The sequence below is a fragment of the Theropithecus gelada genome, chromosome 14 (assembly GCF_003255815.1).
Source record: "Theropithecus gelada isolate Dixy chromosome 14, Tgel_1.0, whole genome shotgun sequence".
In the NCBI taxonomy this organism is placed as follows: Eukaryota; Metazoa; Chordata; class Mammalia; order Primates; family Cercopithecidae; genus Theropithecus; species Theropithecus gelada.
The window spans coordinates 24,036,930-24,059,441 of NC_037682.1; the positions used below are offsets into that span (position 1 = coordinate 24,036,930).

General features: G+C 37.4%; 1 protein-coding gene across 2 annotated transcripts in view; it reads left to right on the forward strand.

Annotated features, from left to right (window-relative positions):
• Positions 1 to 3,178: 3,178 nt before the first annotated feature.
• LRRC4C (leucine rich repeat containing 4C) overlaps positions 3,179 to 22,512 on the forward strand; it is a 1,320,805-nt gene continuing 1,301,471 nt past the window's right edge. For both annotated transcript variants that reach the window (XM_025356748.1, XM_025356749.1), the window contains exon 1: positions 3,179 to 3,957. The gene's annotated coding sequence lies outside the window, so the exon portion shown is untranslated. The remainder of the gene's footprint in view (positions 3,958 to 22,512) is intronic.

The following is a 22,512-nucleotide window of genomic DNA, read 5'->3' on the forward strand; positions in this document are numbered from 1 at the left end:
CCTTCAGAAATGAAGACCCAAATGGACAAATTTGTGTATATTTATGCTTATATTTGATGAATGGTATACAGTCATGTAGAAGAACAATTAGAGAAAAAGGGTAAGATTTAAAGGTAATAATGTAGAGAGAACTTAGCCAGGCCCATTTGTTCAGATTCTTCTTGGCATCTCTGTGTTTGCAAGGACAAGAATTTCTCAGAATTTCTCTTTTCTCAGTGTATGGGGAGGGCCTCCGCTGGAATGAAGGTTTTATAACCTTACTTTAGTAAGACTAGCTAGATTTTATGGCCAGTTTCAGGGGAGAAGGGAAGAGCAAAGTGAGAGTGACATTTCTGCTTCTGTCATTTTCTTAAATGTCAAGGTGCCATATTTTGGAATAGTTTGTCTTGAATCTCATCACCCCATTTCCAAATATCATAGTATTAGGAATTAGGGCTTCAATATATAAATTTGGGGGGACATAAACATAAGCGCCTAGCACTTTGTTAAATACCAACACTTTAGTGTTTGGTGACACTATCGGCTTCAAAGCAAGTCTTGATGAGGAAGCAGTGTTTGCTATTAGACTTCCTTCCAAATACTCTGTCTGAGTCAAAATATCAGACAATCAAGAAAGTGATTTCCCTTTCCTATTGAGTCTTAGGACACATATATAAAGCAAGAATGCATGTACAGTCATTCCTAGATATTCATGGAGAGTTGGTTCCAGGACCCCTCTGTGTATCAAAATCCATGACTGCTCAAGTGCCTTATATTAAATGGTGTAGTATTTGCATATAACTTAAGCACATCCTTCATGAATCATCTCTACATAACTTATAATGCCTAATACAATGTAAATATTTGTTATATTGCTTTTTAAAATTTGTATTCTTTTTATTATTGTATCATTATTTTTAAAAATTATTTTATGAATATGGGATCATGGATACCGAGGGCTGACTGGGATGCATATAATAAACTTTTAAAGAGTGGCGCATGTTATATAACTATAGGTTTATTACAAAAACGACATCAAACCAACTCTTCGTAAAAATAAATTTAAAAGCACATCTTCAATACCAAAAGGATTGATTAAATAATTTCTCTTCTTTAACTTGGTAGTCCACAAAGCCAGACTAACATAGTACAAATCAAATATCTACTTTATTTATAAGACATTTGTAGCACTGATAGATCGCTTACTATGTATCAGGAGATATGGTAAGCACATAATAAATGTTAATTCATTCCAATCCTAACAATAATCCTATTGGGTACATATTAGTGTCCTGCTTTCAAGTGACATAGCAACCTGATTTCAAAGAAATTTTTTTAAAAGTTAAAAATTAAAAAAAGGAGAGACAGAGACAAATCACAACCCCACCCCAATAAAAGACACAGATATATGACTTGTAGAGACTAACTATGCTATACGAGGAAAAACTAAAATTTGAACCTAGATCTATCTAAATTCCAAAGGCCAATTTTTAATACTGTATTTTACTTACAATTTTGCCAATTAGTGCTGCGAGCTGGTGTGTACCCATTAGTTATACTTAAGTAAATGAAGGCTAAGATGATATGCTAGATTCTTTTAAACATTTCACACATTAGCATAAATAGAATTGATAAAGACCAGTCAAAATTCTTTGTACATCCTACATATGTGTTACTTTTTTAAGTGTTTGAGTCCTAAACGTGAATAATTCTTTCACACTAATTTTTATAGACTAACGGTATTCCTCCAATTTACAAACTGTTTTGTAGTTTAATCTAGTAGCTGCTTTATTACATATAATATGTTGATGCTATACTTTATGGAACAAAATAAAATCACTAATAGAAATAGTATTATATGCAAGTCTAATCTTAGTTAATGGCACACTATTTTTTCCAATATTAATAATAGAAAATCTACCAGGGTTATGAAAAATGGTGATTTGAGAGGGATATTTGGAAAAATATAAAAGGCAAGTTATACTCTAAGCTCTTATTTGCACCTTAAAATTTTGTAAAAATTCAGTATTTCATATTAGTCCCATCAATTTTATTAAGATATGTGTTTAGTAAATAAGATTAAATGCTTGCCGTTCTTGGAAGAATTATTTTACCGGTGTTTTCTTTTGTGACATCTGCTGGCAATACCTGGTATTACACTGCTCTATAATTAGCCTTTATCTACCTTCTCCAACTGTCCAACTTTTCCAGATAATACCAGTTAATTCAACTTAAAGAATATAGTGAGTGTCCCGAACTAACGAAAAGGTATTTTAATATGAAACTGAATCAGAGGAGCAGAAAATTTAGCTCTCTAGAGGCTGATAACTTATTTAGCATATTACACATGTATTTTTAATTTCATTGTTTGGTACTAAAAGAGATGTATACTTTTTTTCTGAAAACTTTAAGCTTGTTTCAGGTAAAAATGTTATGTATTATAATGCTGGTGATGGACAATTGTTAACCAATCCCTCTAGTGAAACTGTCCCACACAGATGTTCTCTGCAATTTGATAGGTATGTGATTTAAAAGTGTACATTAAAGTAAAATTGCAGGTGTCAAGTCTAAATTCATGTTTAAAAATGAATGAACTGTACCTAAATTGCTGCATACATCGGATCCATGGCTATGAAGCAGAATGCATGAGCAAACTTTTTATATTACCAAGAATCCATTTATCTATGGTCCCATCAGTCAAATTCAGATACTTGTTGCCAGCTCCAAGATTTATAGTCTGGAGCTGGTTTTTGAAATTGCTTTGTATTTCCATTTAACAGCCAGGGAAGCAGCATGTTAAAATTTTGCCTCGGTCTCCTTGGATCCTATTTATAAAGCTAATTTGTCTCCCTAGACATTTTTTTTTCTCTCTTTTAAATGCCAGCTCTAGGCTTCTAAACCATTAAACCCCCTTCTTTATCCCAAGCAAAATACTGTCATAGACAGCGCCGTTGCAGGACAGTGATGATTCCGATGATGATATAGTTCTCCCAGGCAGGATGCAAACCATTTCGTCTTCTGGCCGGAGATGGATTCACTGCCCTCCCTGCAGACACGCAGGCTCACACGCGGAGCACTGGGAAGTACACATTTACTGTACTGCATGCCGACTGCCTTGAAGAAACTGTAGCTAACCACCTTATTAGTATTCTTGCCTCCACCGTGTCTCACTTGCAGCATTAGAGGGCTGAGCAAATGCAGTAGAACAGGGACAGACACAGCTCTGGCAATCATCTCAATGCAGGCTGCCGAATGTTGGGGGTGGGGGATGCAGCACATCAAGATTAATAACCTTGCCATAATCCGGGGCACCCTGCAAGCAGACACCTCTGCTGATTGACCTGCTCCTGGCTTGATGCATCTGCCTGGGGGAGAGGGATCCGGAATCTACCTAGTCCTGGGGCCCCCCTGATTTTGGATGTTCATTTGATCCTTCACAGATCTGGGAAGGTAACAGTGAGCTGTGCCATCTGCAGCACACAGCAGCTCTTGGAGGTTACTACTGACAGTTTTCATTACACTGGTTTGTGTGAGTGCCTGTGTTTGTATGTGTTTGTGAGTGTGGGTGCCTGCTTTGCATGAAAGAGAATGTGTGAGTGTCCGTGTGTGTGTACGTGTTAGTGTGACAACCAAAGCAGGTATTTCGTACAGTAGGAGATTTCAACAGCGTGACAATATTCTCCGGGCACTTGGGCTCACAGTCTGTAGCCCCCACCCCCAGCCTTTCGCCACCTCCTTGCTTCCCCACTCCCCCTTCTGCTTTTGCCTTTGATGAGTTTTTGGCTTACTTTTTGGCGGAGTCTCTTGGACACGTTTTTGCTGGTGCTGGAAGATCAGATACATGGAACCTTTGAAAACTGATTATTTTTCTCCGATATGACTTAAAAAAATAAAAAGAAGAAAAGAAAATAGAGTAGTGCACGGCAAGCTAGAGGATTGTAAATTTTCCTTGGTGAACTTTGAGGATCCATAAAGAAGGTAAGTCACGGGACTCCTCAGATCTCGGTCCTTGTTGTCTTGCAATGTTTGTGTTTTCCTGCTTGTTTTCAGAAATCCATATGCAGTTTATACGCTCATTTCTAGAGACTGGAATGCTCAGAAGAACTCAGTGTGTGGCATTTTGGGGCTATTTTTATGCCAAGGAGGTTATTTCCATTTGTATAACCATCCCCCCTTTCCTCTTACCATTTTTATACCTCTCTTGTTTATCTAACATTTTCACAGGGAATTCTGAATATATGAAATCTGGAAAAAAAATAATTCCAGCTTTCTCCTGCCTTGAAATACTGTCTAAATTTGAGGAAAAGCATTAATCAGAAAAGCGACTGGCACAGGCTCTGAGTTAGAGGCAAAGTGTGTCTGCTCAGAGACTGGGGGCTGGGGAGGTGGGGGTGTAATCCGGACTTTCATGATAACTTAATAGTAGACTTCCCCCTCCCCATAGCTCTATTTTTTTTTTCTCCTTGAATAGTTAGTTATATCTGCTCTAGAGAGTAGCGAATGTGTGGAATACAGAAAAGCTGCTTCACCAGCTCTTAATTGGAGGAAATGAGAACAAAGTGGAAATTGTTTAGTATTTTGAACCTCTCTCTTTTTGCACTGATTCTCTCGCTATTGCATCTCATTAACCTTTCCGAATGCAGTGTTCCCTGATTAAGACTAGTGTCGCTCATTTTGGAACATCCTCTTACCCTATGTGGTGCCCCAAGAAGGGGATGTGTTTGAAAATTGCTCTTAATTGTCTATTCTTGGCTGTAAAAGCAAGTGGCATCAGGAATTCAGGTGACTTTACTCAAACATCTTGCCTAACTCAGTCTCTTTAGTTTCCTGGTAGTTAACTGTGCCTTTCTTCACCCGCACCTCCAAGCTTTTCCTTCAAAGTGAAATGCAGACAATATTTCACCTGTTTCAATCCCAAGGTTATTTAATTAAAGCAAAATATCATTTCATTGTGATAACATCTGTGTTCCCGTGTCTTGTAGTATTTTTATCTCTGCAATGGTATCAATTAGCTTCTCCCCACGAGTAAAAAATCACTTGTAAATAGGTTTCTAAAATGCTGAGACCTCACAGGAAGGCAGCAGAACCTTACTCTTCATCTGCCAGTGCATGTGGACGGTTTGTCCTGAAAAGAATAGTGTTAGTTCATGGAATGTTAGCCAACTTGAACTGTTACTGTGGACACGTTCATGGAAGAGATGACAGGTGTGGTAACTAGGTAGAGAAGAGCACACCTAAGTGATTCTCTCCCGGTGCTGATGTCTATGTATAGAAAGAAGATGAAAATTGTAGCATAATAGATTTATTCAGATGCTACGTGGCCTGGGTCAAAGATTTATGAGAGCACCCAAGTTGAGAGATGTCAGGCATCATACTCAAAACATTGATTTTATATATATATTTAGAAGGAGTTCCAAAAAGAAAACAAGCAAACAAACAAACAAAAAACTTAAAGATGAGATTATACTCTGGTATTACCCTAGGCTATCCTAGCCTTTCATCTATCTAATATTTTTTGCATAATGATTTTAGAGAAGCAAGTAAAAGAGGAAAACTGTGAGAAGCTGCCCCTTCTCCACCCCTGGCCCAACCTTGTACCTGGTACTCCAGGCAGTACTCTCAGTAAAAATTACCATGGGAAAACTCCTGTCAGTATAATTTATAATGTGTCTTTCATGTCAATGATTTATGATCATGATATTTTTATCTGTGACCCATAATGTCCAGGTACATTTTTCTTATCTAGAAAGGAGGTTTGTTGTTTTGTTTTTTTAATTTTTAAGTGGCTTGAACCTAGGAGAAATCCTAAATAAAATTTTATTTTCTTTGTGGAAAAAACCATCTGAGGTTCATAAACCCTGAAAGTGAGAATAATATACGAATAAGAAACACAAAGTTTCTGTTGTAAGGAGAAGGATCCTGATACTCCAAGTGCCAAAGGGTCATGGCAGGGTATTGGAGGCTCCCCAAGCTCTGCCTGGACAATCAGCATTCCTTAAGTTTGTCAGCTCTTTATTAACCTGCATCTTTTGGCAACTAGTCCCAGGTATGGAGGACAGCATTTTAGGTCATCTATTTAGTGTTAGGACTGCTCTGAATAGAGAGAGGTCCTTTGAAAATGTCTTTCTGGAATCTGGCAAATTAGTACCTCTCTCCATTGAGGTTATCTAATGTTGACTGTTCTCCTATTCATATTCTCACCAAGTACTGATATATTTAGATGTGTGGTGTTGGTAAAAATTAATTGCACAGATTATTCTCAATACTACCTCAAAACAAAACAAAACAAAAAAACAACAACAAAAGATACCAACTTGGCTTTTGTGTATTAAAGATTTAATAATTGTAATGAGTGAATCTTTTAGCGATAGCAACACTTTGATGATCACTTATTTTAGGCTAATAATAGGAGTGGGGTACAGTCAACTCAGGCTTTTCTGATTACAGCTTATGCAATGTGCAAAGCATCTCTCCCATATCTCAAGGGTTCCTGATGGTGTTTGCACAACTGTAACTTTGCATCTTTATTTTCAGCTCAGGCCAGAGCAATAATAAACAGCTTTTGATCAGAACCAACTCCAGGTCCATGGCTTTTTCAGTTTTATTTTGTGGTAGAGAGGGTTTTGAGGTTTACCAGGGTTTGTTTTATTGCTTAGAGAATTCAGAAAAGAAAGGTCAATGGGGGTAGGGAGCCTTCCATTTCAGTAGGAGCAACATGTCAGAGTTGCTAAAGAAAAGGCTAAAGTTCCCTAGAAGCAGCATATGCAGGGTTATATTTTTAAAAGATGAATTGGTGAAGGGTTTCTCTGAGTTTATTGGGTAGAATAAAGGACATTCCAGTTTCTTTCTGTATTTAACTCTATTTAGACTTGGAAGTCCTTTCCCTGGGACTCTGCTGAAGTCAGACAAGGAGGCCCAACATTCTCCAGTGTGTTCCTGTGTTTTTAAGACCCAGGGCACTTAACACATGAATAGCTCTTTCCCTCTGTAACAAACAGGGTTGACAGCTGGAAAGTCAGCTACTGAGAACATTTAAGAAGGAGCCAGGAACATCCCCTAGTAAGTTCAAGAGCAGAGAGGAGCTTTTGCAGCCCCGGCCCTGGAGGTGGGTAAGGACCAGGTGGATCGAACTTGAAATTTTGATTGCTGAGTCATTACAACAGCCTAGAGCTGTTTGTTAGCTCAAAGAGCTGAGCTGATGCTGGAACTGGGGCTAATAGGAATAGGCTAAGAGCATCAGCCTACAACAGAAAATGAAGACTCTTGAGAAGAAGAAGATACAGTCTGTGATGACAAATGCTATTTTGTTTGTCCTTGATACTGTTCTCCATCACTTCAGAACAACCTCTTAGGGACCCCAATAAATTACAGGATAAAAGATGGATTAATTGATGTGTGAATAGAGCAGGGGCTTTGCAATAAATTAAGCCAACTCACTCAATTATCTGCATCTCCATTTGGGACTACTCAGCAGTCACAGATAAAATGGGGAATGGTGGAGGCTGGGGTTAAAATCAGAAGCAAAAAAAAAAAAAAACCCTCTGGATTGAGAATCAGAAGATGTCAGTCAAACATTGCAAGTATTGCTTAATGGTTGGTAGGTCGTTCAAAGTCTTGGAACCTTGATTTCTTCCTATATAATATGGAAATAACTATTCTTAACTCATAGTGTTGTTGTGAAGGCTATGATGAAATATTGTAGAAAAAAAGATCTACAGATATACTCTTCTGTAGAAAAGTAATGTGTTATAGTAATGATGACTTTCTGTATCGTCCGAGACATAAAATGATTCCTCCAATATAATTTCAAGTTAAAGTGTTAAGCAGAACTGACCTATTCTTAATGATTGGTATTAACATTTATGTTGTTATAGTTTTGGTGTTTTTCCAAATGTGTTGACTTTGCCTCTTCTCAGTAATTTTTGTGGTACATTCTTAGTTACTTGTGAATATGTGTATGTATTGTGTGTATGTACATGTGCATGCATACATGCATAAATAATTAGCCAATTCATATGAGGCATAATTTTAGTTTCATGAAAAATAGAAAATATATAATGACCTGAATTCATTTTCACTGGATATCCAGAAAACATAAGAAAAACTTGACTTTCCCAGACTTGGACATACACAGACTACTAGCAAGTTTGCAGTCACCAAATAACTCCAGTCCACAATGAGGTTATTGATTAGAATTTGAGTTACACTTGGGAATTATATAAATAAAATATACATTTTTTAGTAATAGCACAGCAAACAATGATTTTCACAGTGAGCTGCATTTGGTGGACAGATAGACCAGAATTAAAAAGCTGACTTGGAAGTTATGACAGCAAGAGAAGATGGTAGTGAGAACAGACTTTGGAGTTGAATAGAATGAGATCAGATACCTAATCTCTTAAAGCCTCAGTTGTCTCATCTGTAAAATAGGGACAATCAGTTATAAGCGATTCTGTAATGAGTGAATGAATAATTTTATGTAAAGCACTTAGTAAAATCCTTGACACAAAATTGGACTTCTCTAGGTAGCTCACATATATTCTCTCATTCCTGTTCAACTAGTTTAAGAATAGGAAGACCATACTAATCCAGTGTTTTTATATTTTTATACAGGGGGCAAAATCCCCAAATGTAATCTGAGTGCTAAGTAAAACTGGAGACAGAAAGTTACATTCTGAAAGCTATATTTCTGTAAATTAGCTCATTTCATGTACCATGGTTTCATCACACCCTTTTTCTGAGCAGCCTAAGCACCATTTTCAGATGTCATTTCACTTATACTCAGAACTTTCAAAATGATACCGAATATAAGGAGGAAGAATCACGTGCATCCTTCCATATGTGGTTGCAGAAACACAATTCAGATGTCACCAAGAGGTGTTAACATTGCTCTTTACCTAAAATCTCGTTTTGTTCACAGTTAATGAAAGGATGCATATTTATCAAGCACCTACCAGGTACGAGCACTACAATCATTGTGTGGGGTGTATTAGAAGGACTTTCTACTCATAGCTATTTGCTGCAATTCCTGTATTTGGACAGGGAATGCTGCAGTCTTAAAGGCTGCCCCTTGGAATTTTGACTTGATAGTTAAAAAGAATTAAGATTCCTCTGCCAGAATCTGACCTATGTGGGGCTCTGTCATTGTGTATGACCTTTATTTTGTTCAAGAACATATCAGAAAAGATGTAAAAAGCCTTGTTCCTACTAATGTAGCTGAACTGAGCTGTCAGTGATGAGTCCAATTCTGCTTTGCTAACTCTGCACGGCTGGTACCACTTGACCCAGGTATTTCTGTACTGCAAAGTCAGCTTTTGCCTGTGCATGGAGGGAACAGGGTTTTGTCCTTCAGATTGTGGGTTCTTTCTATCCTTAAAATGAATGGATGAAGTCTGTTTTATGACTTTGTGAGAAGAAAGACAAGATCTATGCTCCCTGCATTTTAAAGCTTCATGCCATAAAATTTGATTCTAGGAGAGTTAGAAAGGAAAGAGGGATGTCAATTGGTCAAAATAGCAAACACAAGTTCGTTGCCCTCTATCACAGCCTTAAGCATCAGAATTTGTGGTTGAAGTTTTGCACTGAACTAAGGAAACTCCTTTTGTGGCATACTGCAAAATATATTACCAGCACACACCAAGAAAACATAATGTTATAATCAGTTATCTCATAGAGTCAGCAAAGGTATTGTATGTGCCAGGCACTGTGCTAGGTATGTTAGATTATTTATTTATACTTCTCACATACAAACACACACACAAAATAAGCAAGGTAACATGATTATTCCCATACTACAGATAAGGCAAAAAAGGATTTATTTGCCCCAAATTCTGACTCACTCCAAAGCCCATGTCTATTCTTTTACACCATGGTTTCTTTTATTTGTAGGATGCAAACCCAATGCTTCTTTACATAATTATAGACAGTCCAGAGCAAGCCTTCTGTACATGCAAATCAAATAATCACGTTCCCATAATAGGGCTGACTCTATCAGTGGAAAGATGTGATGTTAGTATCTCTAAGGGGCCTCTGAAGGGCGCCTCTCTGAACCAATGGGTCCCTAATATAGTACATCATCAGTACCATATTCTTGTGGTCTTTAGCAGAAGTCATAAGTTGAGGCAGATCTCTACTTAACTTTGACAATTACTTAGATCTTATTAAAATGTCTGATACCATGTGGATAATTGTACTGAAGTTACAGGGCTCAGAGGAAAGTAAAGAAGTGAAAGTTTTCTCTGTAACACTAAATCTTCAGTGGCATTAAGGAGCATTTGCAGAATTTACTTTATGGGTGGCATCTCCCAATTTGTTATGTCTCATTAGTAATGTACCTTTGGGAAGGTTACTTTTGTAGCTATATTTCCATATCTTACCTTGTAGTGCTGTAAAAAGATTAAGAAAAATAATGCTCACAAAGTATCTAGAACAGAGATTAGAATTTAATTGGTGCTCAATAAAAGGTATCTCATTATAATAATAATTAAATTTGCTTATAATCATTGGTAGTAATAGTAATTATGATAATAACTTAGCAGTTTCAGTTTGTATAAATGTTGTTGTACTCTGCAGTGCCAGAGATGATACAAATTATTACAGCACATGAATAAACAGAGAAGCAAATATTCATGTTTGTCTACCTATAAAACTGTAAAAGAGAGGAGGGAAATTATCTTTCAACATATTGATGTCAATGGGGGACATGATGGAAAAAGAGTGACTGGTACAGAACATGCAAGGAGACCAGAGAAAGGGAACTGAGTCAGAATTTCATAAACTGGGGAATTCTTTCTAAAGTCAGGTTCTGAAGTGTGGACCATGAAACTCATTGCTTGGCTGTAAACAGGGGAAAAGGTCATATTATGAAAGCTTTCTTGATAAAGAGAGGAAGTAGCAATCTTTCTTCAACTTAAAACTGTCAAGGGACAAAGAAAATTTTAACACCACCTTTTCTCTAATCCCTGTAAAAACGCTCTAGCTTTTTTACATAACGTAGATATTCAGTTATATTTTTAACTGTTTTTGAAGTTCTAGCTGTTCCTTTACATATGTATTGAGCAAACAAATTAGCATGTTGAATGTTTGATAATAAGTTACTTAAAGATGAGAGATTTCAATTCCTTGTGTAGGTCGTTTGAATTTGTACCTTCATGATTTAGGTAACAAGTCACAGAAACAAAGGCCAAGTAAACACACAATGGTGCAGGGTGTACTTTTTTTCCAACCATATGATTGGAATTAAAACCTGTGACCATATATACCTTGACCCCAGTAGATACTCCATATAGAAGAAGAAAATAATCCACATAAATTGAGACACATGTTTGAATAACATAGTAAAAAATATGTGTGAAGTGAAAACATTTAGAAAAAAAATTAATAACAGCATACTCTTTCCTGAAAACAAGCAAATGATTAATGACAGTGGATGGGTTTGCTAATTTTTTCTGTTGGAGACATCCACCATACATAGTGACAGTAGTCTGAATATAGATACATACAAGGAAAAAACTCCAGTCTCCCTTCTTCAAAAGGAAAACCATGTTTATATGTGACTTTTGCTCAGGGTCATTTTCTCTACCAAGGTACCTGGACTACTATTAAGCATTAAACATATTATCAGTCAACCTGTTCTGATTCCAGTGCCCAAGTAAGAGCAGATATAAAAGTAGTTTAAAATTTTACTGAGTGTTCCCCCTGGCTGCCAGCACTTTCATGAAACAGGTCTGTTTTGCTCACGAATAGCTAAATTCTTCCTGGGTTCATCTGGTTGATGCTATTTCCTGTTTTCCCTTTCTTTACCCTTGACCTGTCATGCCTCACTGCCATGACTCTCCTGGATGTGTTTTTACTGCTTCAAGTTTGATTTTCATCTCTTCCATCACTATAAGCACTGCTACATTTTTTTCAAGCTTTTGCTAAATGAAATTCTGTTCTTCCTATCTAATACATATTTTTCTCCAAGACTCATTTGTCCAGCACCATATACACACACACACACACACACACAAATCTATATCTATGTCTATATATGTCTATGTGTGTGGGGGGAGTGGGTCGGGGTGTTTATTTTTTAAAATAACCCTATTCCTATTCCTGAACCTCAGAACGATGTCATGGATCTAGGTCAAGAACACTTTTGCATAAGTCAGTCAGAATTCTCAATGAATATTCTTGTGGGTAACAGTACATTCTTTTGCTTCTGTAGTCATTTTGATGGTGTCATTTATTCAAACTTTGTTTATTAAATACCTTCTAGATTCACTATTCTATCACAGTTATGATGTGGAACACAAAGTTGTAAGCAATGTGATTTTCCCCTCAAATGTGTTCATATATTATTTTTGACATTCTGTTGACAGAGGAGCAATTAACTTGCTAAACAAGGCAGCACAGGATTCAGAACCAAAAAATAAAGTCAGTATGTAAAACTCAGAGAAGGGAGTTATCCCTGAGGAATTTGTGGTTGGGGAAGCTTAAAGAAGGAAGGGGAATTTGAGGTTTGTCCTAAATATCTATATTGTGAAGCAGTGATAATGTTTCCAAGGAGAAATCAGAAGAAATTATAACTTTGCATACATCAGTGCTAATAGAGTAAGGAAATACATCAAAAAGTATTTGGTAGGAAGGAATGTGGATATGGGTTGGAGCCCTGTAGACAGCCTTGTAAAAACCCACAAAATTGACACAACGGCTATGACACATTTAATTCCATGGTGTTTCAGATGAGGTGTTAAAAACTTTATAGTTGCATAAAGAGGGCATCATTATTCTCAGGATAAAGATGAGGAAACTGAACTACAGATGATGTGTGATTTGCCCAGGGTAAAACGTCGTTAAAAGCAGTGTCTACCTGAATGTCTGCCTAGTTGCATCTGTCTCAAAGCCCTGGTGCCTTGACTCCTCTCAGTTTGGGCATTAGCTTACCTAACACTTAATGCCAGAAACAGCTACTTTTCTCTATTACTTTTTAAATATTTCTGTGGTTGCTTGTATGAAAATTATTTTCTGCATTTGCTATAACTTTTTTTAACCTTAAACAATTTTCCTGGCCTCCTTTTTCTCTTCTACCAATTATTGCCAGAGGGATTAGAAAACAAAGACACAGATACTCACCTATTTAGTGTCCTCAGTTTCTCTTCTATTTTCTGGAAGGGGTGCCAGTGCCTTGTACAGATGGTCTGTCGGACAGACAGATGGTCCAAGCATCTCTAGTGGTATGTTCTAGAGGGAAACGTGTCTAAGAACAGCCAGCTCAGAATGGAATGGCACTTAACACAACCATGAAGAGTTGACAAAAAGGTCGCTCTCTGACCTTCTCGTCTTCAGTCTAATTTTTTCTTTTCAGAGTTTTAGTTTTCAGAGATGAGAGAGACAGTTTGTCTGCTTTGAGTAGACGCCAGTTTCTCTTTCTCTGAAGCTAGAGGGATGACAGTTTCACAGTGATACATTTAGAAATTTGCCAGGTAGTTTCATAGGATGTTTACTTTTCTTGGCTTAGAATCTGGATCCAAGATAAAGGTCCAGGAAAGGCAAAAGGGAGACTATTTGAAGAGAGTCAGCTCTAATTCTGACCACATCTACATGAAGAAGCAACAGAGCTTCGCCCCCGCCCCGCCCCGCCCCCATCAAGAGGAAACTAACTGCTCAGATTGAATCTTTGGTCATTACTATCATCCTTTGGTGGGGGTGCGGGGAGGCCAGTAGAGAGTCACTTACCAGGTGCCTATTTGAATAACACCTTGACTTTCTTCCGTGATGAGAGCAGAGATAGGAGGTTGAGAAACAGAGAAAGAGCTAATTTGCTCTCCTGTCTGGGCCTGGGTGTGGTTCCAGAAAAACTTGCCTTTCTATCCGTTTTACTCACCCGTCACAGTAGTTAGTGATTTGCAGGGCCAGAATGTAGGGACATTTTTTTTGTTTTTTGCTCCTTTCATCATCTTTTTTCCTACCCTTCTTACCCAGTGGAAGCCACAGAGGATAACAAAATCAAGCCAGTATTAGGCAACACCTTCTATCTTTAACATTTATTCAGATTATTCTCTCCCCGATGGCCTGCTAGAGTTTCTTGGTTTCTTGCTTCCTTCTTCCTGGATTTTTATTTCAACCTCATATTTAGCTCCAACTTTTCCAACACCTGCCTAAGCCCCCAGGCCCACTTTCTGTTTTGGCGCCGTCTTTGAACCTTTTCAAATCTACCTCCTTCGCCCTAGCCTCTATTCTGTACACTCACACAGTTTTAAGTAGCCTAGGGCTTCAAATCAGAGGCAATGCTTCTGCTAGCTCCAGCCTTGCAATATTGGCGACCCAACTCCGCAGCTTCCTTGCTAGAAGTGAAGAATAGAGACTACCTTTGCATAATTAACTCAAATCTTCCCAATCTGTAAACCCTGGTTACATATTTGACAGCTATCTCTTTTCTCTGTCATTAGATGTAAGTATCTTTTAAAAAGTACAATATTCTTATCTGTCAAATCAAGATCATGATAACAACAAGCATGTATTCAGCCCTTACTATGTGTTTAAAAGTTTATATTTATTATAAAAATATTTGATCGTTTCCCCAAAAAGCTATGAAGTAGGTATTATACAGATTTTAAAGATGGTTAAATAAATGGCCAAAATTATGTAGCAAATGTCTGGACAAATCAAATAGCTATATTTAGAAATATTATGAAATGCTGTTTTCTAAGTCATTTAAAAATATGTATAATACCTTTCTTCACAAGAGAATACATAGGGTTTCTGTGTTTGGATGTATAAGAATAAGATTTAAACCTTAAAGCTCTATGTAGGCCAGGTGCGGTGGCTCATACCTGTAATGGCAGCACTTTGGGAGTCCGAGGCATGCTGATCACCTGATGTCAGGAGTTCGAGACCAGCTTGGCAAACATGGTGAAACCCCATCTCTACTAAAACTACAAAAATTAGCCAGGCATGGTGGTGGGTGCCTGTAATCCCAGCTACTCAGGGGGCTGAGGCAGGAGAACTGCTTGAACCCGGGAGGTGAGGTTGAAGTGAGCTGAGATTACACCATTATACTCCAACCTGGGCAACAGAGTGAAACTCTGTCTCAAAAACAACAACAACAACAACAACAACAAAAACTCTATGTGAATGTTAATTGTTGCTAAGTTCTATCCTAAAATTATTTATTAATGACACCACATATATTTCTGTAGCCCAGTATAACAAATAGCTGATTAAGGGGCAATCATTTCTCAATTTTAAAGCAGAAATACTGTGGATGCTGATGAAGTAAAGCTCCAAAAAATACCAGACGTGTGGAGCAGCCTCATTTGTGCATCTGCTGAAATACAGTAGAACCTTACTAAATTACATTAATGAGTTGGAGACCCATTACAAATTATCACATTTGCCCAATTAGTGAAGGGACAACATAAAGGAAAAAGACTATTAAGCAAGCCAAGCTGATAATAAAACTTCAAGCAAGCCTTAAAGATGTTCAAAACATACCATATACACAAACACCCACAAATGTACCTCTACATAGGTGAGGCTGCTAAGATTATTATGAAACACACAAGTATTTGTACAATATATTTGCATGGATTCTTTTTCCCTTCTGTTTCTTACAGGATAGAAGAATGAATAGCAGTTCATTGTAACTATTTTATGTTTTAACTGAATCAGGATTTGAGTGAATGTTGGAACATTTTTGTGTTGTAGATTGTGGTGCTATATTTAGTTAAATTGTATTATACATTTTCAGGGTTGTCCTACAATTGTAAGCACATTAATGGGTATTACTACGTTGGAATCTTGTCAGTTATGGTACTTTTATCTACTAAGTTGTTCTGCATATATTCTCAGAAGGTAGGACACTTGCTGATCAAATTATCTCAATAAACTTACTTTGGGGACAAAAATGAAAGGCAAATTATCCACCGTCTTCCATGGGATTGTAAATTCTCACCCTTTAGAACTCAAGTTATCATACTGTTTTTAAATAATTGAGATTGGATTATTTTTCATGCCGTTTTAATAGCTTTAAAATAGAGCTTAGGAGAATTTGTAATTGGAAACCGGGAAATTTCTTAGTTACATATTTCATGTATTCTCTGATGGGGATGCACATACATCTTGTTTAATTCTTAGTATAAACATATGCAGGTAATATTATTATTATGTCTAGTTTACAGATGAGGAAAATGAGGCTTAGGAGAGCTTAAGTAACTTGCAAAGATAATACAGCTAATAATTGTTAGAGCTGGGACGTGAGAAGATGCAGTCCTGTTTTAAAGCAGCTTATACTCTCCCAGACATATGGTCACATTCGTAGCATGCTTTATGCTAAAAATGTGTCTTCCAAGCCCAGATCTTCTGCATAATTAAAAAGATGGCCTACTCTATCTGCTTCCTTTTCTCTATTTCTCCTGATTACTGTGTTTTGATCAGATGTTCAATATGACATCATTTTTGCTTTAGTTTTGTGATTTCAGAACTCCTTTGCTCTTTACTCTGTAAGGACTTTACTTGTTAAACTTAAAACAGATGATCTTTTGGTGCACATGGTCTAGCAACAACGAACTGCAGTCCCCTTGGTAAGGAAAGGGGCCACATGTGGCCTCCATTCTCTGAGGTAAATAGAAAAATAAGGCCACAAATCCCACATATCCATTCTTTTGCAATATGACACCCCATTAAAATGTGGATTCTGTTTCTTTACCCCTAGAATCTGACTTTGTGGCTTACTTTGATGGAATGTGGAAGAAATAACATTACATAACCTACAAGGATAGGCCTTATAAAGCCTTGTAGCTTCCATTTTCCTCCGTTGGAGAGCTGCTCTGGGACCACTAAGAAAGAAAGCCCATCCAGCCTAATGGAGGTCACATATAGGAAACCTGACCCACAATTCTGTCAGTCCCCCGCAGTGCATGTCACTAACAGCCAGCATAAGCTGCCAGTGAGGCTATCTTGGGCCTTCCAGCCCAGCCTGTTGTCTAGCTGAATGCAGGTGCATGAGTGAGTAAAGGCAAAACAAGCAGAGCAATCACCCATCCAAGGCAGAGAATGGTTAGATATGCAAAACTTTTGTTTTAAGTTTCTCCATATTGAGGTAGTTTATTACAAAGAATGGTTAACTAGAACAGGCTTATATATTACACAAGCATTATTCATTTCCTAGAATTTAAGCTGGGGAGGGAATAGATCTATGAGTTTCAAGTTGTTGTCTACTATGTTTTCTTGAGAAAGAGTAACCTGGTAGAGTGAATACTATCTTTGCAACTGCAGAGCAGCTTTTATTAAATGTCTATACTTTGCTAATTTTGAGCTTGACCTTCATTCCGTTTCATTTAACGTTATTTTTGAGTCATTACTTATTTATTCAACAAATGTGTAGAACCTACTGTGTGCCTGACATTGAATTTAATAAGTAATGTCATTTAAATGATGAACAGCTTCAATATAAAAAGGAAACACATTTTCCCCAAATATCTAAGGCAGTAAGTTTTACATAACATGTACACACACACACACACACACGCAGTTACCCATTCATACACACTGTGGGTTCCGTCTTCCTGCTTGGATCTTTATTTGAAGAAGGAAAAATATGTTCTTCTTTTGTTATAAAATAATTTTTATGTTTTATTCACAAGTTTCATTTAATTCATCCAGTAACTCTTTAAGAAAAATGTAATTATTGTTCACATTTTACACATGGGAAGGCTGAGGATTAAAAGATTAAGTGATGGATTCAACATTATGCAACCAATAGGTAGGGAACTCAAGATTTAAACATGGGTCCTCTGATTTACCCTTCTGGGAACTTTTCATTGCACCATTCAATCTGTCTCCAAACAGAACTGTGATGCCAACCTCAGTGCCTTCTACTTCGCCTCCTTTACTTTCTCTCTTCCATTTTCTCCTTTCGTCTCCCAGTGACTCCCTTTTACAGCCTACTCCATCCCTTAAAAATCACTCGCTGTCTCATGTGGGGCAGGGACATTCAGGTTGCCTCTGGATGTCCTTTGTGGGGCAACATGGATCTTGATATGCTTTTATGATCCCTTTATTCAGAATTAAAATGCGAGATAAATAAGCTCTGGGGAGAAGGGATTTTCTCATGTACTCTTTATAAGATATTTCTTGAGAAATTACAGTGTTTTCTTTATGCAGAATCTTCTGACACATGTGAAGGAAGAGATATGGTGAAGTGAAGGTTGCATGTTAACTTTTCCTTTCTTCTAGTTTTGAGGTGCAGTTTACTGCCAGAGCCAAGGGGAGAGGAATAGAAATTAAGTTAGATGCCTGGCGTGGTGGCTCATGCCTGTAATCCCAGCACTTTGGGAGACCGAGGCAGGCGGATCACCTGAGGTCGGGAGTTGGAGACCAGCCTGGCCTACTACTCTACTAAAAATACAAATTAGCCAGGCATAGTGATGCATGCTCATAATCCCAGCTACTCGGGAGGCTGAGGCAGGAGAATCATTTGAACCAGGGAGGTGGAGGTTGCAGTGAGCTGAGATCATGCCACTGCACTCCATCCTGGCAACAGGAGCGAAACTCTGTCTCAAAAAAAAAAAAAAAAAAAAAGAAAGAAATTAAGTTAGATTTCCTGCCCCAATACTAATATGACTCAATTTTATGACTCAATTTTATTTTCTCTCTACTTTTCTATACTTAATCATTGTATCCTCTAAAATCTCATTTCCTTACCCAATTTTGTACTCAAGCTTATTATGTAGCCAATGTCTTTTTCCATAAACACTTCAGTTCATGCAGACCAACTATTAAACGCCCATTGAGATCTGTCACCTAGAAGCTTGCAAGACATATCTTCATCTATATAGCATCTCTGGTTCAATGATTACTGGAAGACCAAGGAGCCAGTGCATACAAGCTAACAGTCGTCCCTTGGTATTCATGAAGGATTGGTTCTAGCACTCACCCGTGAATACAAAAATCCATGGATGCTCAAGTTCCTTATATAAAATCATTTAGTACTTTCATACAACATAAACACATCCTTCCATACACTTAAATAATCTCAAGATTATCTATAAACTGTTATACAACATAAATGCTATATAGTTAGTTGTTATACCGTATTATTTAGGGAATACTGACAAGAAAAGAAGTCTGTATGAGTTCAGTATAGACACAACTGTGCATATTTTAAAAATATTTTCCATCTGTGGTTGGCTGAATCCACTGGTTCAGAACCCACACATACAGAGAGCCAATGGTACTCATTATTATTAATAATAATTTTTTCCTCTTCAAAGCCACCATGTTTTATAGCTACTGACTTGTCTGTTTTTATAAATATTTCAAAGCATTAGAGGTTCTGAAATTCCTTTGCATCTGTGGAATTTACCTGTGCTCCACTAATATCAGACTGCTCTGAGGCTACCCTTAGCTCTTCTATGGTGTTTCACATTGTGGCCACATGTGCTCATAATACATACTCAGTGAACAGAGGAAAAGGTAATATGAAATTGCGGCTCCTGGCTGGGCATGGTGGCTCACACCTGTAATCCCAGTACTTTGGGAGGCTGAGGTGGGTGTGATCACCTGAGGTCAGGGGTTCGAGACCAGCCTGGCCAACATGGTGAAACCCCATCTCTGCTAAAAATACAAAAAAAAAAAAAAAAAAAAAAAAAATTAGTCAGGTGTAGTGGTGGGCACCTGTAATCCCAGCTACTCGGGAGGCTGAGGCAGGACAATCACTTTAATCTGGCAGGCGGATGTTGCAGTGAGCCGAGATTGCACCATTGTACTCCAGCCTGGGTGACGAGTGAAACTCAGAAAAAAAAAAAAATAAAGAAGAAGAAGAATAAAAGAGAGAGAGAGAGAAAGAAAGAAAAAGAAAGAAGAAAAGAAAAGAAAAAAGAAAAAGAAAGAAAGACTCCCTCTATTACATTTGTTTCCTTATTTTATTTTGTTTGGAGACAAAGTCTTGCTCTGTTGCCCAGGATAGAATGCAGTGGCATGATGAGGGCTCACTGTAGCCATAACTTCCCAGGCTCAAGGGATCCTCCCACCTCCTCTCCCCAAGTTGATGGGACTACAGGCATGCACCACCACGCCCAGCTAAATTTTTTGGATTTTAGTGGAAATGAAGTCGTGCTGTGTTACCCAGGCTGGTCTCAAACTCCTGAGCTCAAGTGATCCTCTTGCCTTAACTTCCCAAACTGCTGGGTTTACAGGTGTGAGACACTGTGCCTGGCCTAAATTTGTTTCCTTCAGCTAATTTGTTTCTTCTAGGCCTTTGTTAATTCTTTTTGGTATTTGTCTTTCAAGTCAGTGTTAATATTATGAGGTTGAATTTGCACCTATGTTGAAGGCAAAAAAATATGAAACAAACATAAAAGTAAATAAATAAATAAATTGAAGGAGTCTTCGACTAGAAATCAAAAGTATGAGCTCTACCATTTCATAGCAATACACTTTTGCTTTCTGAAATCAGCTTTATGCTTTGTTAAATGAGAATCATACCTGCCTCAAAAGCATTTTCTGCAATGCAGAACATTCTGCATACATAAGTCATTATAATTGTTAGGCAGAAATTTGAAGATAGATGAACTATTTCAGATTATACAGTATAAGAAGCTAATGGCTGTTTTTATAGCAAGAAAGACGCAACAAAGAGAGAGAACTGTGTCTTGAATTAAAATCATTTTTAAAAGTTCTTATTTGTTGACATTAGCCATTGCTTTTTCATATTAATACTTAATGTAGGAAAAAATATGTTGATAGATGGTATGTTTATATGTTTTTGGTAGCAATGGATATTACAATAACACTTTTTTAGAAAGCAGTTTGACTTTGTATTACAGGTCATAGAATATTTTATTTACTTTGATCCTGTTCTAGAAATCTATCTTAAGGAAATATGAAAAATGCAGTATGCACAAATATGCTAATAAAATTATTTATAAAGGTAAAAAATGGCATTAGCCTACATGTCAAACAAAAGAAAGATATGAATAAATTAATTATGCATAGTTATAAGGCAGCTTCAAAAATTTATGACCTGGAAGGTTTTGTATAATGACAACTATATAAAGAAAATATTAATGCATATGTAAATTTAAAAGACTGAACAGTAATATACTGAAATACTAATGATGATTGCATTATTATAATTTTTTTAAACCTTCCTAAATTTATGTTTTATTTCTGAGGGCAGAAGATGTTTGGACCAGTTAATGTAACTCTTGGCTATAAGTAATAATAATTTGACTCAAGAAACCTAAATGAATTGGAGTTCATTTTTCTCACTTAACAAGAAATCCAGAAATTGTAGGTCATGGTTCTGTGACTTAACAGTGTCAAGGTTGGGAACTCTGTTGGCCTTTATTTCTTTGTTGCCAGATAATTGCTGAAGTTCTTGCCATCTTCTCTACATCCGAGGCAGAAAGAATGAAATAGAAGAAAGAGACATGCCAGTTACATCGATCTATTTTTTTTTTTTTAACTGGAAAAAAGTAAGTTTTCTCAGAGGCCCCCAGCTTAAGTCTCTGAATGAAGATTGAGTCAAGTTGGACATCTTTACTTGGAATGGAAGCTGAGAAAACTTATGAGATTCATGGTTCTGTGACTTAACAGTGTCAAGGGTGGGAGCCCTGTTGGCCTTTATTTCTTTGTTGCCAGATAATTGCTGAAGTTCTTGCCATCTTCTCTACACTCAAGGCAGAAGGAATGAAATAGAAGGAAGAGACATGCCAGTTACTCTTTTTTTTTTTTTTTTTTAAACTGGAAAAAAGTTAGTTTTCTCAGAGGCCCCCATCTTAAGTCTCTGAATGAAGATTGAGTCGATTTGGGTATCTTTACTTGGAATGGAGGCTGAGAAAACATATGAGACGTAGAAAAATAAAAAAGTGTTGAAAATAACTTTGGGATGGCTGATAAACCCTCTAGCCCACCATGATAAACTATGGCATGGGATCCTAGAAGATCTCCATATGCCTCATCTCCAGAGGCATTCCCTGTTGTTCCTATCTCAGTCACCCTGACTGCTAATGATTCTACTTTTCTCCTTCCACTTTGCCTCTACCTTCCACCTTTGTCTATCACACCAACACAAAAAAAATATAAACGCTAGGAGGGTAAGTGAGGGTGAGCCTCAGTTCCTCATTCAGGATTCTTGACTCTGCTTAAGACATTCAAATTCCCTTAGCACATTCAGTTACAGTCCTGGCAAAAACAAATACAGCTGACGTAGGTCTCAATTTCTATGCAGGTCCAGTGTTGCATTTCTTTAGTCATGCATATCAAATAGTCTTAAAAACAGAAGAGAGGGTGTTGTCTCTTCCCCCTCTCTACCCTTGAGAAGACTGGCTTGGCTCTTCATGACTCATTTATTGTCTCAGCATTATTATAATAAATGAGTTCTCTAGTACTGCTATAAAGATACTACCTGAGATTGGGTAATTTACAAAGAAAAGAGGCTTGACTGACTCACAATTCCTCATAGCTGCAGAGGCCTCAGGAAAACTACAATTATGGTAGAAGGCAAAAGGAAGCAAGGACAATCTTACATGGTGGCAGGAGAGAGAG